The sequence below is a fragment of the Lethenteron reissneri genome, chromosome 15 (assembly GCF_015708825.2).
Source record: "Lethenteron reissneri isolate LAM-NWPU_2019-01 chromosome 15, ASM1570882v1, whole genome shotgun sequence".
Classification (NCBI taxonomy): Eukaryota; Metazoa; Chordata; class Hyperoartia; order Petromyzontiformes; family Petromyzontidae; genus Lethenteron; species Lethenteron reissneri.
Genome location: NC_083793.1, coordinates 2811685 through 2825237, shown reverse-complemented (window position 1 = coordinate 2825237; position 13553 = coordinate 2811685). Strand labels below are relative to the sequence as shown.

Genomic DNA, 13553 nt, shown 5'->3' with positions numbered 1-13553 from the left:
GGGGCTATTTTTTTAAGGTTACATGTAGGTGTTTTACTGAGCCAAGAATTTAACGGAGACAAAAATTCATTATAGTTTTACCGCATCATTTTGAAGGACGCAAGTATGCTGATCAAACTTTTAAAAAATGTCTGCGAGACATATCTAGCTTTATTTTTTCAAGCTAAAGGTCATCTGTTTTATATAACGATGACAAAAAGGTTAAAAAAGTATCACTGCATAAGTTTTGCGTGATGGACATTTCATATATATAAAACGTTTTAAAAAAGATAAATTCGGTGCAAGCTATTCAAAATACAATTGTACCTTATTACACATTGCACACCTACACATTCCATGGACATTATGTGAATTGATAATATGAATGGGGTTTCTCTTTCGGAATACAAATTAGTTTGCGGAGATGAGTGATACACCAAGGGATGATGTTAAGTATGGATTGTAAAGGAATGCTAAAGAGCGAGAGAGAGAGAGGGTGAATGTGGGAGGAGGAAAATGAGTCTGTTGCAATTCCACTGCAAATTTACTTTATACATTGACATTTGAAACCCAATATACACTGACCAAAGAAAAGTAATTTAGGAATGTCAAAGAGTGGTTTATTGTTTTTGTGTATGTTACACCCTGCCTGTTGTAAAAGTGGCAAAGTGCTTGGCCAATAAACAGTAGGTTGGGAATGGACTCAGCAGTCCTCTAGCCCATCATCCCTCTGAGATTGGTAAAACAAGTACCATTTTATGGGTAGTCAACAGTGTTTGTCATACAGAGAGACTGGGCACTAATGTAGACATTCGGAATTTCTAACACTGGCTCTAGCCCGCCAATGGAAATGAGCACGGTTTCATAGAGACACTTGGTTTGAACTTTGAGATATATACTGTAGACAGTATTTTCAAATGTGCATACTATACCATAAACATACACGAATAAATATTCCCCAAGGACTAGAGTTGAAAACCACCAACCCAACAAATGCCCTTGTTGTGTGTATAATAGAGCAAAGGTTTCCCTGTCTTACCGAGAAATTGCTTACAAACAAACACATACCATGCGATCCATCTCCATCTAACAATCTATGACCTCCCAGAGTGAGCACCTGTCCTTGTTGGCCTAGCGTCAAGAAAACTGATTTTTTATTCCTCCAGCCTTAGCGTAGAACCCAAGAGAGTTGCACGACAATGTTGTTTCATATGCAGCCCTATGGCCAATGTGATGAGGTGGTGGAGTAAACCATCAGAATTCAGTGCTCCGGGCCATAAGGTCCTCACACTGCCTCTGAAACCCATTCAAAAGTCCACCGCAATTCATTACCATATCCCGAGGCAGGTTGGATAAAATTAAGTCATAACGAAGCAATGCCCTGAATATCTTAACAATGACATATCACTTGGCCAAGGTATTAAGTGACAATTTCTTCAGTATAACGTTTGCTGGAGTGTTTGATTTTCAAGCAAGATATTTAGTTTTTCCTGCCACGTGAATGCATGAACTGGTTTCAATACCCACCATTCGATAATCAAAAGATAATCACTGGAGGGTGATTTGTTTGACATCCGTTTATACCACTTGCATAGATAATGTTAAACGCTCTCGCAGCACTACCCTCCCCCTCTCTATCTCTCCCCCCTTGCTCCTCCCCCCTCTCTTACCGATATAGCCTCTTGTCACGGCAGCCCTTTCGCACACTTCAGCAATTGTTTCTTGCTGTGGTTGTTCCACCTGATGACGGACGCTTGTGTTGCGCCCGAAACGTCGTGATTTATTTCATTTTATACCTACGTGACTTTACCGAAAGAACCAAAGATTATGGATCCCTGCAGTCACGAAAACTTCAAATCTAGATTGGCTTGTTTATAGCTTGCAATGTGTACATGTGGGGAGTGGTGGCGCATTGGTTAGGACACTGCACTACAACAACCTTGGTGAATAAATGATTGCCTGCCCTGTGGTCTTCCCTGCTACATGCGGAAGCACAAAGAATATCATTGAATCAGTAGCTGAATGCCCGACAGAGCTTTTCCCGGCCTGATAAGCAACAGTCAAATCGGCACTTCCAAAGGTCGTTAGAAATGTGAACGCCGGGCGGTCCCCGTCGCTACCAATGATGCAGCAAGTTTGCAACAACAAACAACTCCACCGTACTCTCGAACGCTGCCAGTAAACCTCCGCTTCCTCCAGCCGTTGTCTCAAACGGGGGAAGTAGACCGACGCTGGTGTGGCCCAGATGAAATCCGGGAAAGCCGTAGACCCTCGATGGCATGTGCCCGAAATTAATCAAGAACCTGGGACCGCGAGCGAGGTAATGGCCGGCCACTTTCCTCGCCAACATCCACTCATCGGTCGTGGCACCACAGGAGTGAAAAGTGCCGGAGATCACAGCCCTTCTTGAACCCGGAAAGGATGCATCGGATGCTGAAAACTTCCGCACGATTTCCATGCTCAGCGTCCGCTACAAACTGTCGGAGCGACTCAAAGGCCGAAGCCTAGGCTTGAGGATATAGTCCCCAAGGAACAAGCCGGGTTCAGAACCGGTGCGAAATTACCGCAATCAAGCTCTCGCTTTAATGAGCCACATTGAGGGAGGGCTTTAAACGGCAGCTCAAAGCAGCAGCAGCGTTGATCGAACTCTCCTGGGCACGCGATGCGGTACGACGGAAGGGTCACCTGCTACAGCTTGCGACAGCCATGCCTCGCCACCCGACAATCAAACTCGTCGTAGAATCTCTGAACGAGCGACAGTTCACCTCACACCTTCGTGAAGTTGCCAACAGCCCACGGAGATTGAACAGCGCACTCCTGCAGGGATTTCTTCTTGCCCCAGCGCTCTTCAGTCGCAACACCGGCGACATCGTCCCGCAAATTCACGTGCGTGGAGGACATTGTGCTGGCAACCCAAGCCCGGACAACAGAGGACACTGGAAAAGTCCTTGAAACAGATCTCAGGAGCCTCAAAGCCTACTTAAAGTTACAGTAAAATCTTGGATTGTGAGTAACTTGGTCTGCGAGTGTTTTGCAAGACGAGCAAATTTTAAAAATAAATAATAATTTGATAAACGAGTCTTGAAATACGAGTAGTACACGTGTACGCTTTGTCTGCCGAGCGTCACGTGATCACAACTGATATAAGAGTGCTTTGATATACGAGTGCTTTGGACTAAAAACACGTTTCCAGAACGAATTATGCTCGCAATCTAAGGTTTTACTGTATGTCTACATTCACAAGTTACTGCAAATCATAGCACGCGTGAGATTTCTTCTATTACACATGTATGTACAAGGCATGCTGCATAATATACATAAATGGTTGTACATATATGTTACGACTTTCAACGTTTTGTGCAAAGGCTTATGTGGTTCTGAATACTTCTACGCAGGGTGACAGTTGAGTGCAGAAGCCCAGAGAGACTGAGCAGGCTGATAAAATGCGGCACGCACTTCTGCTGCTGCCGGTGCGGGCTGGAGTGGGATTAAGAGGAGCCCCACGTCCCCAACAGGAGGCACCTGCAAAACAACCACTCCATAGACCCTTGAATGTTTATTATTTTGGGCCAAGCAATCAACTTATAGCGACCTCTGTTCGAGAGAATTGCACACGCCGCTTCTTCATTCGCGAGTACAGTTTTTTGCGAGCGTATTAAAATAAGAATAATTTACACGGCCCTTTCTTAGCTCAATTCCTGAACAACGCCTCCTCCCCCCCCCGCCCCCTCCCACGCTTCGTCAATCGTCGACGTTGTCGTGAACTCACTTCACCGTGGTGGTCAGTACAGGTGGGTGAAGTTTGTTGGAGGGGGTGGAGGGGGGGGGAAAGCCTGGTCAGGGATATCACTCGCCGCTCATGTTCGCCGTGGCCTGGAATTAAACTCGGGTCACCGGGTTCATTGGCGCAGTACGATGATCGCAGCTTCACCGCTTCCTCCTTGCTGAGTGCATAGTAATGAAATACATTTGATTATTTATTCTTTAAATAGGTAACATAGATTCTGTTTGTGGATTTCAATAACATAGGAAAAATTGCTCCTGGAATTATATATATACCGCAAATAGTATAATACATTCACAGAGATGTGAGAAATTACTCATAATAATGTCATGTGTACACATTTTAAAATGCAGTGTCCTAAATTACTTTCGAGTGCCACTCATTTTTGGGACGTATATATATATATATAATCCACTCATGAAGTACATCGGCGATAAGTCTGTCATCTGGAACGTAGGCAGAGCTTCACGCCCGGCAGAAATTTCTGTTTAAGGAGATCACTGCGAGTGAGTCAGGCGAACAACTTTTATACGGGGCGTGTGTGTGGGGGGGGGGGCGTCCAATTGTTACAATGGCTGACTCTCATCTCTATACAGCACAGAAAACATTCTAAAATTCCATTGGATTTTTTGGCCAGAAATACCCAGGAGGCTCTCATCATTCAAGCATACAATGTGCCACAGTGAAATGTTCACCCTTGAGGGAAATATAACGGTTAACTGGGTGGCATAAGACCTCTCGCCATGCGAGCAATTGTTCTCTGTAAGCCTGGGCTAAGCTGACATTCAAATACTGTGCTAACATGGAGAGTACTGTGCTGTAAAAGAGAGTGTCCGTATACGTGAAGGTTTGTTACAGTAAATAGTATGTCCTTGAAATGTGTAACAATACAATAGATAGCAAATAAAAATGGCATCTTATTTAAATTGGCCGGGAGAAAATTGTACGAGGTCAAAATTGGAATATTTTGGGATAGGTGGTACGTGATTTCTACATCTTGAGATTCACCAGAATGCTGCATGCTATGCTTAACAAAATAATGTGCCTGCCTTCCGAATGTGACTACTATTGCAGCATACTTTGAGATGAACAGATATGTTGACCATTATGTTCTGAATGTAATCTCGGCATACATCACTAACGTCAGTCATGGGGGAATATCATGTGTGAACCTAATTGTCAAATTCATCTCTACCCAGAAATAATCGGGGACTTAATCACAGCAGAAACTGCCACACATAAATGCTGTGAAGCCAGTAAACCATTCAAAACATAACTAGACGGTTTCATCTTGCCTTAATGTTTCCACTTGGCCATTCTGCGTTCGTACATTAATTTTATGAAATTTCACTGAAACTTTACAATGAAAAATAAATGTGGCATGCACAGGAAATCCTGTGCAACATTGCAGCATTGCTTACAAAACCTACGCTGCGTCATTTTGTTCCGAGACGAAGAGATATACGGTTCATTTACATGCACAATCTAATCCGCTTTCAACTTGAAACTCCAAGCAATCGATTTTCAAATCCTTGACACGCTTTCCATGTAAATGCATTGAGATGGAATAAAGCTACGATTTCAATCAGATTAGAGTGATGACGTCTAGCAGTATTGATTCCTACAAAATAAAACAAATTACATTTGGCATGTAAATAGAAAAGCGGGTACTTTTGCGATCTAAGCATGTACAAGAGGGGAGGTGGTGCTGGTGGCTTCTGACGCAACCACAGGGGGCTGTCACCTTATCAAGGCAGGATATGTGCACATTTCATACATCTCTAATCAGATTTCAAAGAAAACAAGCTCACCTAAAACTTGCAACACAGTTCAGGCTCACACACTGCCTTTAAACTCCGCAAGAAGCAGCACAGATTTATCTTTAAAAAGCTTTACTTTTAAAAAGTGGCTGAATAACTCACGTGGCTACGACTCACGTCAGATCCCTGCAAGACTTAACTTACATCAGGTGATACAGAGTTGTGATCGTGCACTGGCGGTTTGCGATTTAAGCGCAGTCACCGTCCAAATGCATGATTTTAAGCATCTGAAACATTGTTACCATGCCCGACTGCAAAAAGCACGGAAAGAACATTGCACATCGTCGAATGAACAATGTTTACTTCGGAAAGGTCATGAATGCACAAATATGCTGGTAAAATGCCACATCCTAATTGCCTAATTTGTTGCTGGATGAGTGGAACGGCACTTCCGATCAGTAGCACTTTGGTCCGCGTCTGAGGGCATGGCAAAATTAGTGCGTGGATTTTTCATGGGGGTTTGGGGCACAGTTTCTTCACGAACTGCATGCAGCCTTCGCCACGCACCAAAGACGCTCTCGGCTTGCGGAATTAAATGTCGGACATCATGGTGAAAAACAAGCTTTATAACTCGAAAACAGATCCGAGAAAACAAACACTTTTTGTTACATTCCAGTGGCAACCACGTGCTTGAACTTAACCATATTTTGGCATAAAAGTGGCGAATTTATTTGTGCAGTCCGTGTTGTACATGTATAGGCAGCACCAGTGCACAAAGTGTTCTTATTGTAAGAATTGTATGGTTTGGGAACCACATGAGCTATCCTAGTGGTGATACTATATGACTGACTTATGGACAGGTATTACAGGTTTCATTCCCTTGATACAGATTCGGTTTGTGCGATTTCGCGGATATGTGGCAAACCTATCTCTACCCAAATTTCGCTATGTGCGGTTTTAATTCACTTAGATGCGGGCGTGGGACAACGTTGACTGTGTGTACTGTGCATGTACTGTGCATGTACTGTGTGCATGCACTGTGTGTATATACTGTGTGTATGTACTGTAGCTGCTAATCGGCAAGCAGCTGTTTCCTCATGCGGCTTCGCTTTGTGCAGCCTCTTCTTAAAACTCATCTACTACACATCTACCGCACAGAGCGAGGGGAACCTGCACATCAGTCATTTATATCTGCATTCCAGTTTGTACAAACACGTCACGTGTGTATGCACGTTGAACTTCTTTCGCACCGTACGTAGCCAACCGTGCTAATCGGAGGTGCGGGGGAAGGACAACAAACTAAACGCAAATATCAGTTGTAAAGAAATGAGTTTGAAACTCTAGACGATTTAAACTTTCATAGCTCCAGTGGCTTCCTAATATCGGAAGGAAGAGCGTTCCAGACGGCCGCAGAAGCGAATCTGAAAGCGCCACGCGATGTGGTGACCATATTAGTTCGATGGCCGAACCAAATTCTTCATCGAAGCATTCACCCATATCCCAAAATAACACGAGAAAAAAATGCACATTTTTTATAAAAGTAATCCATCCACGTAAAATGTAATGATTGATGTTCTGATGTTATTCGTTATCCTGGTACGTGTTGTGAAAGTATTTTCGATTGAATACAAGTTTGGTAGATAATTGTTTCCATTTAAATAATGTCAGTTACAGTATATGCAATAACAGCAAGGCAAATTGCAATGATTTTAACAAACAGTAATATTACATTTACTTATTATTGCACCAGGGGTCTTAAAGCTGTGGTTGAACATTTAAATTCACCTGCCAGTATATCGTGACTTAAAAACTGCTTTTGCAAAGTAGTACCAACAAATATAAAGATTTGCATAAAATACAATATAAATGCTAAAACAAAACAAAGCAAATATCCAAAGTCTAAAAGGTAATATACTTTATTTGATGGATATTCTTAGGTGAGAATCTAATGCTTAAGCCATTCAATAAACAACTCATCTAACCTCTAATACGAAGCATATACAATGTATTTAATATTCTCGGCATTTGTTAGCATACCACAGCTAGGGTGAGATGGTAAAATCCCAAACATTGGCAAATTTACATTGCCATCTCTTTGCTATTTTTAGATTGAGCATTTGCAAAAAAGAATAATCCTTGTGCATTCTAAAGGATGAATTATTCAACATGAGATAAAACCCTACCTATCCTTTGTTTATTAATAATCCAGATTTGGGAGACATGTGTCCAAGATGAAAGCATCTTTGCCTTAAAATGTCACGTTATTCTGCGGGCAAATTTTTCCCTCTGCAGTGATTGAAGGAATTGCATTGCTGATTTTACGTAGCATCCCATGGATATTAACGCTGTGTTGCATTTCACCAGCAGTTTTCTCCTTTGCAATAAGATGATGAAAACACTGAGTTAAAAGGCACTGACAATATTCCATCCCTATAAGCATCACCATTAATGTTTAATCATAACCTGGCACAAAATACCCAACACCGTTACAATTTATAACGATGCACTATATATGAAAATTATTATTGCTAAACAGAAGTCAAATTTATCTTTCAGTCAGCGAATTATAATTGGATTATACGTGTATTCTTATTGTTATAAAAAAATATAGATGGTATTTTTATATTTTCACTTCTAGCCCTTCACGATTTGAGACTGTTTTTTTTTAAACTGTCACTATTGTTATTTTCCACCTTCCTAAAGCACATAATTGGGAACAGAACAAACGTTGTTAAGTTTGCTGTCCTTCCCCCGGCACCTCCGATTAGCACGGTCGACTACGTACGGTGCGAACGAAGTTCAACATACACACATTGCGTCCTTGTGCTGCTTCTTGGGCTCTGCTTGCACAGATTTGTATTTATTTATTCATAAGCTGGTACATACTCACTTTCTGAAAGAGCGCTTCTGTGCACGCTGATATGTCTGCGTGTGTCTCAAGGATAAACAGAGCTGGAAACGCAACCATTTTTTGTTACAGACCTTGGGACGTCCTCGCGTCTCTCCATAATAGGCCAGGCACATTGACCCGGCTGATACCGCCCCACTCGTGATAATGGAGACAAGGTTAACTATAAGGTAGGTAACAAACAAAAAAGTTACGTTTGCCAACGTGAATAGTCTGAAAAAGCAACGTAAAAAAACGCAAACCACTTAAACTATTAAACTTTTATCTCCACAATTTCAATCCCTTATGGACGGATAGTTGCTCAATTTTGTAGAAACTGCTGGCTTTTAGAGTATTGTACAATACAACAAAAACAGGTCATCAGTGGGAGGTATTCAGAACAGAATATATTCTTCATTCTGAGCTCAAACTGGTTTTTCACCAACAGATTGAAAAATTAGTCCGGCGATTCCTTGTAAACTGAAATTATATGCAAAATGTACTAATTTATCATGCATGCAGAATTAACGGCTTATCAATTCATATCATCTCACTCTTTGACATTCCTTGACAGTATGCTAACCAGCCACATCGAGATGTACTGTAACGAGGAGGGACTGTAATTAATAAGTGAACAGCAAATGTGTGCCTTGCATATCTGATCAGACAGCTGTAAAGATCTTAATCTTGCAAACAAATTAATGCATACTAATGTACTTCGCTGAAATAATGACATGCTCTTCAAATATACCTATCTACTTACTTTCCTAACTACATTATTGTCATCTCACACAATGATGCAGCAATATCCATCTTAATACAAACAAACCTTCCTGTGCAATGTCAATATGGCATAACGTATCACCAGATAAAGAGACTGGCCACACTTCATTGTTATCTCGTTAGTAATGAAAGACTGGTATTTAAACAGGGCCAGGTATGATTATATACGTGAACAATTTGGGAGAATAAATGCATCACCATTACCATCAGCAGCCTCACCGTCATTATCCGTGCCATCATCATCATCATCTGCAGCAGCAGAAACACCCACTGTAGTCATCAGCAACAGCCGTCACCATAATCAGCAGAAGCACCATCAGCAGCTTTATCATCTTCATTATTCTCCAAATAATTTAGTCTATTGCCCCCGCCCCACCTCCGATTGGCACGGTTGGCTCCATATAACGCGAAAGAAGTTCAACATCCGTATATGCATTTTTTAAATCTATCAAACGTCCTTCTCATATATAAGCTCCTAGCTTGGCAGTGTCTCATTCTTCACTTGAAGACGGCTGCTTGCGTTGTAGCCGAAACGTCGTGAGAATTATTTGATTTTATTATGTTTTATTTTTATTATTTTATTACTTCCCTTTTACGTGACTTTACCGAAAGAACCAAGAAGAAGGTACTTCTCATTTTCAAGCTAATGGGACTATTGGGACCCATAAATATGGCTTTTGGGAGACTGACACATTATTTGAGTTCCCTCTGTGTAACTTACAACACTGGGCAGTCTCTGATGAGACATAATTAACGGCTCATTTGTTGGATATGCCGATTAACGTATGCTGTGACGGTGCCACCTGAAGACGGAAGCTTGTGTTGCCTCCGAAACGTCGTGATTTTATTTATTTTATTTTTTACCTACGTGACTTTACCGAAAAAACCAAAGAGTATGGACTCTTGCAGTCACGAAAACTTCAAATCTAGAATGAACGATTCGAAGGTATGTAGGAAAATCTTTCACGTCTAATCTCCTTTAGATTTATGCGATACAGTACTCACAAGTCCTATCCATGCAAATTGCAATTCCACGTGGTTCTTAATTAAATTTGAATGCTGGTGAGGCCAGGCTTCCCTGCAGCCCAGGATGGTGTTCAAGTAAGGAAGGAGGGCCCGCGGAGCCTGGTTGACCATGAGAAATCGCCATGGAAAGGTTTTAGATAGGTATCGCAAATCGCAGGAATCACTTTTAAAAACATAGCCAATGCCTAGTGTGAGGCAATTGCTTAAACCCACCCCGACTCTGGCATGGCCTAGGTTTCACAAAGAGCAACCAAGTGTACAGCCTAGCATATATACACGGGGTAGCTACACATATATGTAGCCTTGGCAATGTCCTCGCATACAAACGGCTCAGCGTTTTGTACCCACAGCCTTGGCTATAGCTGAGCATATATAAGGACCAACTCGACATACATGGAGCATCGGCATCCACACGTTTGTACTCCCCAATAATACAACAGCTTGTTCACCCACTGAGCCCAGGAGAGGCTCGACAAGGCCCTGCAGGCCCCCTCGGACCACTACCCAGATAAACGAGACCAATGGGACGGCCACTCAGCTGAACAGGAGGAATGAGACGACCACTGGGACCAACCAGGACTATTTCTCAGATCTATCTAGCAGTTGGACTTCCAACTGCGAACGCCTCCGATTAGCATGGTTGGCTGCGTACAGGCATACATACATACCAGCACCACCAAAGCTAACGATGAGACCACCAGGAATACAACTGAGATGACCAAATGAATGGATGCTCACTCACACATTAATGTATACAAAGACGATGCTCATTCATATTCATATATGTATATACAGCGATTTTGAGATGGGAATTGTTCACAGAAAACACATTTTCTTGCAGGAATGGTCTATTGGTGGAATTTTAGGAATTATTCATATCCTGCATGTATATGAGAGATTAACACTGAAAGTTACAACCAATGTTTACCTCTAATGTGCAGGATTATAGGCATGATACACTATCCCCAGCAAAACTAAACATTCTCACAAGTCGCTAGACGATTACCAATTCTAAAGCTTCACGTTGTTCAGCATTTGGTTAAAATGAACGATGATAATGTGACCTATATCAATGTTGCCACAGCATCACTCCTTTGTATAAATTTTTTTTAAATCATATAAACACATTCCTGCAGAGGGAGCTGGTAGGAACGTTGGGTTGCTCGGTCAATGGCCAGGGTCAACGGCGACGTGGTGTATTCCGCAAATATGCCCGACTGTGAGGGCGGGCACGAGCCGGCGTGAGTAGGTTAAACGTTGAGTTTTATAAGGGCACAACGGGGTGACCAGCCCCTCCCCACCCATCCCCTCTCCACCCAGCCCCACCCCTCCCATTTTTGGATGCACGACGGACGGACACAATAATCCCCTGCGGGCTGGTGGAACCAGGTGGTTCCTACCAGTATCATTTACTTCCTTTTGCCAATCTAATATGAAGGTCTCCCCATTCATTTCCAGTCATGGCGATCATATGTGCATAATGGTCAATGCACGTTGAAGAGGAGTTGCCCATGACGAGTTCAAATATAGTCACCATTGATGTGAGCAGTGGCGGGAGGTTTATCTCAGGTCTTTGTGATATATGTAGGTAAATGGTAATCATACCAATCGCTTTTGTTATTTTCTGGATACTATATTAAAACTAGTTGGCCTGTGGCCACATCTGTATCACCAAAGGTGGTGCTGCTGCCTGGCGCACATCCTTCATTCTTCTTTGCGTTTAATGCCTGCAATCAACAGGAGGGTTATTCTTAGGTGTTTTCGGTAAAGTCACGTAGGTAAAAATTTTAAATTAATAAAAGTAAAATAAAATAAAAAATAAAATAAAAATCACGACGGTTCCACCTGAAGACGGAAGCTTGTGTTGCCTCCGAAACGTCGTGATTTTTATTTTATTTTTAACTACGTGACTTTACCGAAAAAACCTAAGAATATGAATCCTTGCAGTCACGAAAGCTTCAAATCTCGAATCAACAGGAGGGGTTCCACCTCTGTAGGCTCCACCCCTTCCCGATGAAGCTCCGCCTCTTTCTTTTTTAGAACCCGTCCCCTTATCACTTCGACCCCACCCCTTCCTCCAGACACAGAGTGAGGTTGGGTAAGGACAGTTCAAAATCAGAATCTGTTTTTTTATTCGAGGGATCCGATGAGATAAGAATCTCTTTTTCACAGATATCCAATCAGGGATACATACATCTTCTAACAAAATCATACAACTAGATGTGAGTGCCTTCATTCCAAAAGTATATAAAAAAACATTCTTCATTTTTGCATCATTATTACTTATGTTTATTTGTAAAAAAAAGAAATGTACGTGTACACAAATAAATATAAATAAAGAAATAGCCACTTTAAAAAGATAGACACGTTAATCACTTTACACTGTCAATTTATATTGTAATTAGAACCATTTGAAACATTTTGTCAGTTTTACAAGTTATACAACAAAGGTAATTCTATTGGGAAACATTAGAAGTCATCTTCGTCTTGAGTGTAAATTAGAGCATTAATAATGAATGACTTGCAGGTTAATCAGACCATGCTTGAAATTCTTTCTCATGCATTCTTTTTTTTGTGACAATACAAATATAATCCTGAAAGATGTGGTCCCTTCGGGAGCTTAACATTAATTCCCTCATATAGCTGAAATTGTAATATTGTGTGTTTACCCTTATTTTCATGTAATATGCCCATCACGAGATGGCACCGGTCAGCGATAACGTCCATGCTTATACTGTTCGTGCATTGCATAGCCATGTCTGTGAGTACAAAATAAGTAATAATTATAATAGATTAAATGCATTTTATAGTGATAGGTTTTTACCCTTTCAACTGGTACAAAGACTGACACCTTTATACAAGGCATCATGTTTGCAATAACCACAACACAAGCAGTCAAAATGCAAACAAAAATAAACAACTCTGATAATTATAATAACATGCACTGTCCTTGAAGTTGATTGGTCCACACCCGAGACAGCTTTTCTTAGAGCCTAGTCTCCATTGGTGTTGGACCAGATGACGCCAAAAGGCGTATTATTATAATTATCAGAGTTGTTTATTTTTGTTCGCATTTTGACTGCTTGTGTTGTGGTTATTGCAAACATGATGCCTTGTATAAAGATGTCAGTCTTTGTACCAGTTGAAAGGGCAAAAACCTATCACTATATTTTGCCACTGGTAAAGGAGATGTCTTATAGTGTAAATGCATTTTAATTGACTACCCTTTGTCTTTCCGCTGCTAAATGAGGGCTTCCTTATGCTGTACAGGTCATCGGGGTGATTCGACCGTACTTCACCACGCTGGTGAGTGCATCTTAGTGAAGCTGGGGAA

General features: G+C 41.5%; 1 protein-coding gene across 3 annotated transcripts in view; it reads right to left on the bottom strand.

Annotated features, from left to right (window-relative positions):
• LOC133342583 (metabotropic glutamate receptor 8-like) overlaps nucleotides 1–13553 on the bottom strand; it is a 276081-nt gene that overhangs the window by 67497 nt on the left and 195031 nt on the right. The gene's annotated exons all lie outside the window — the stretch shown is intronic.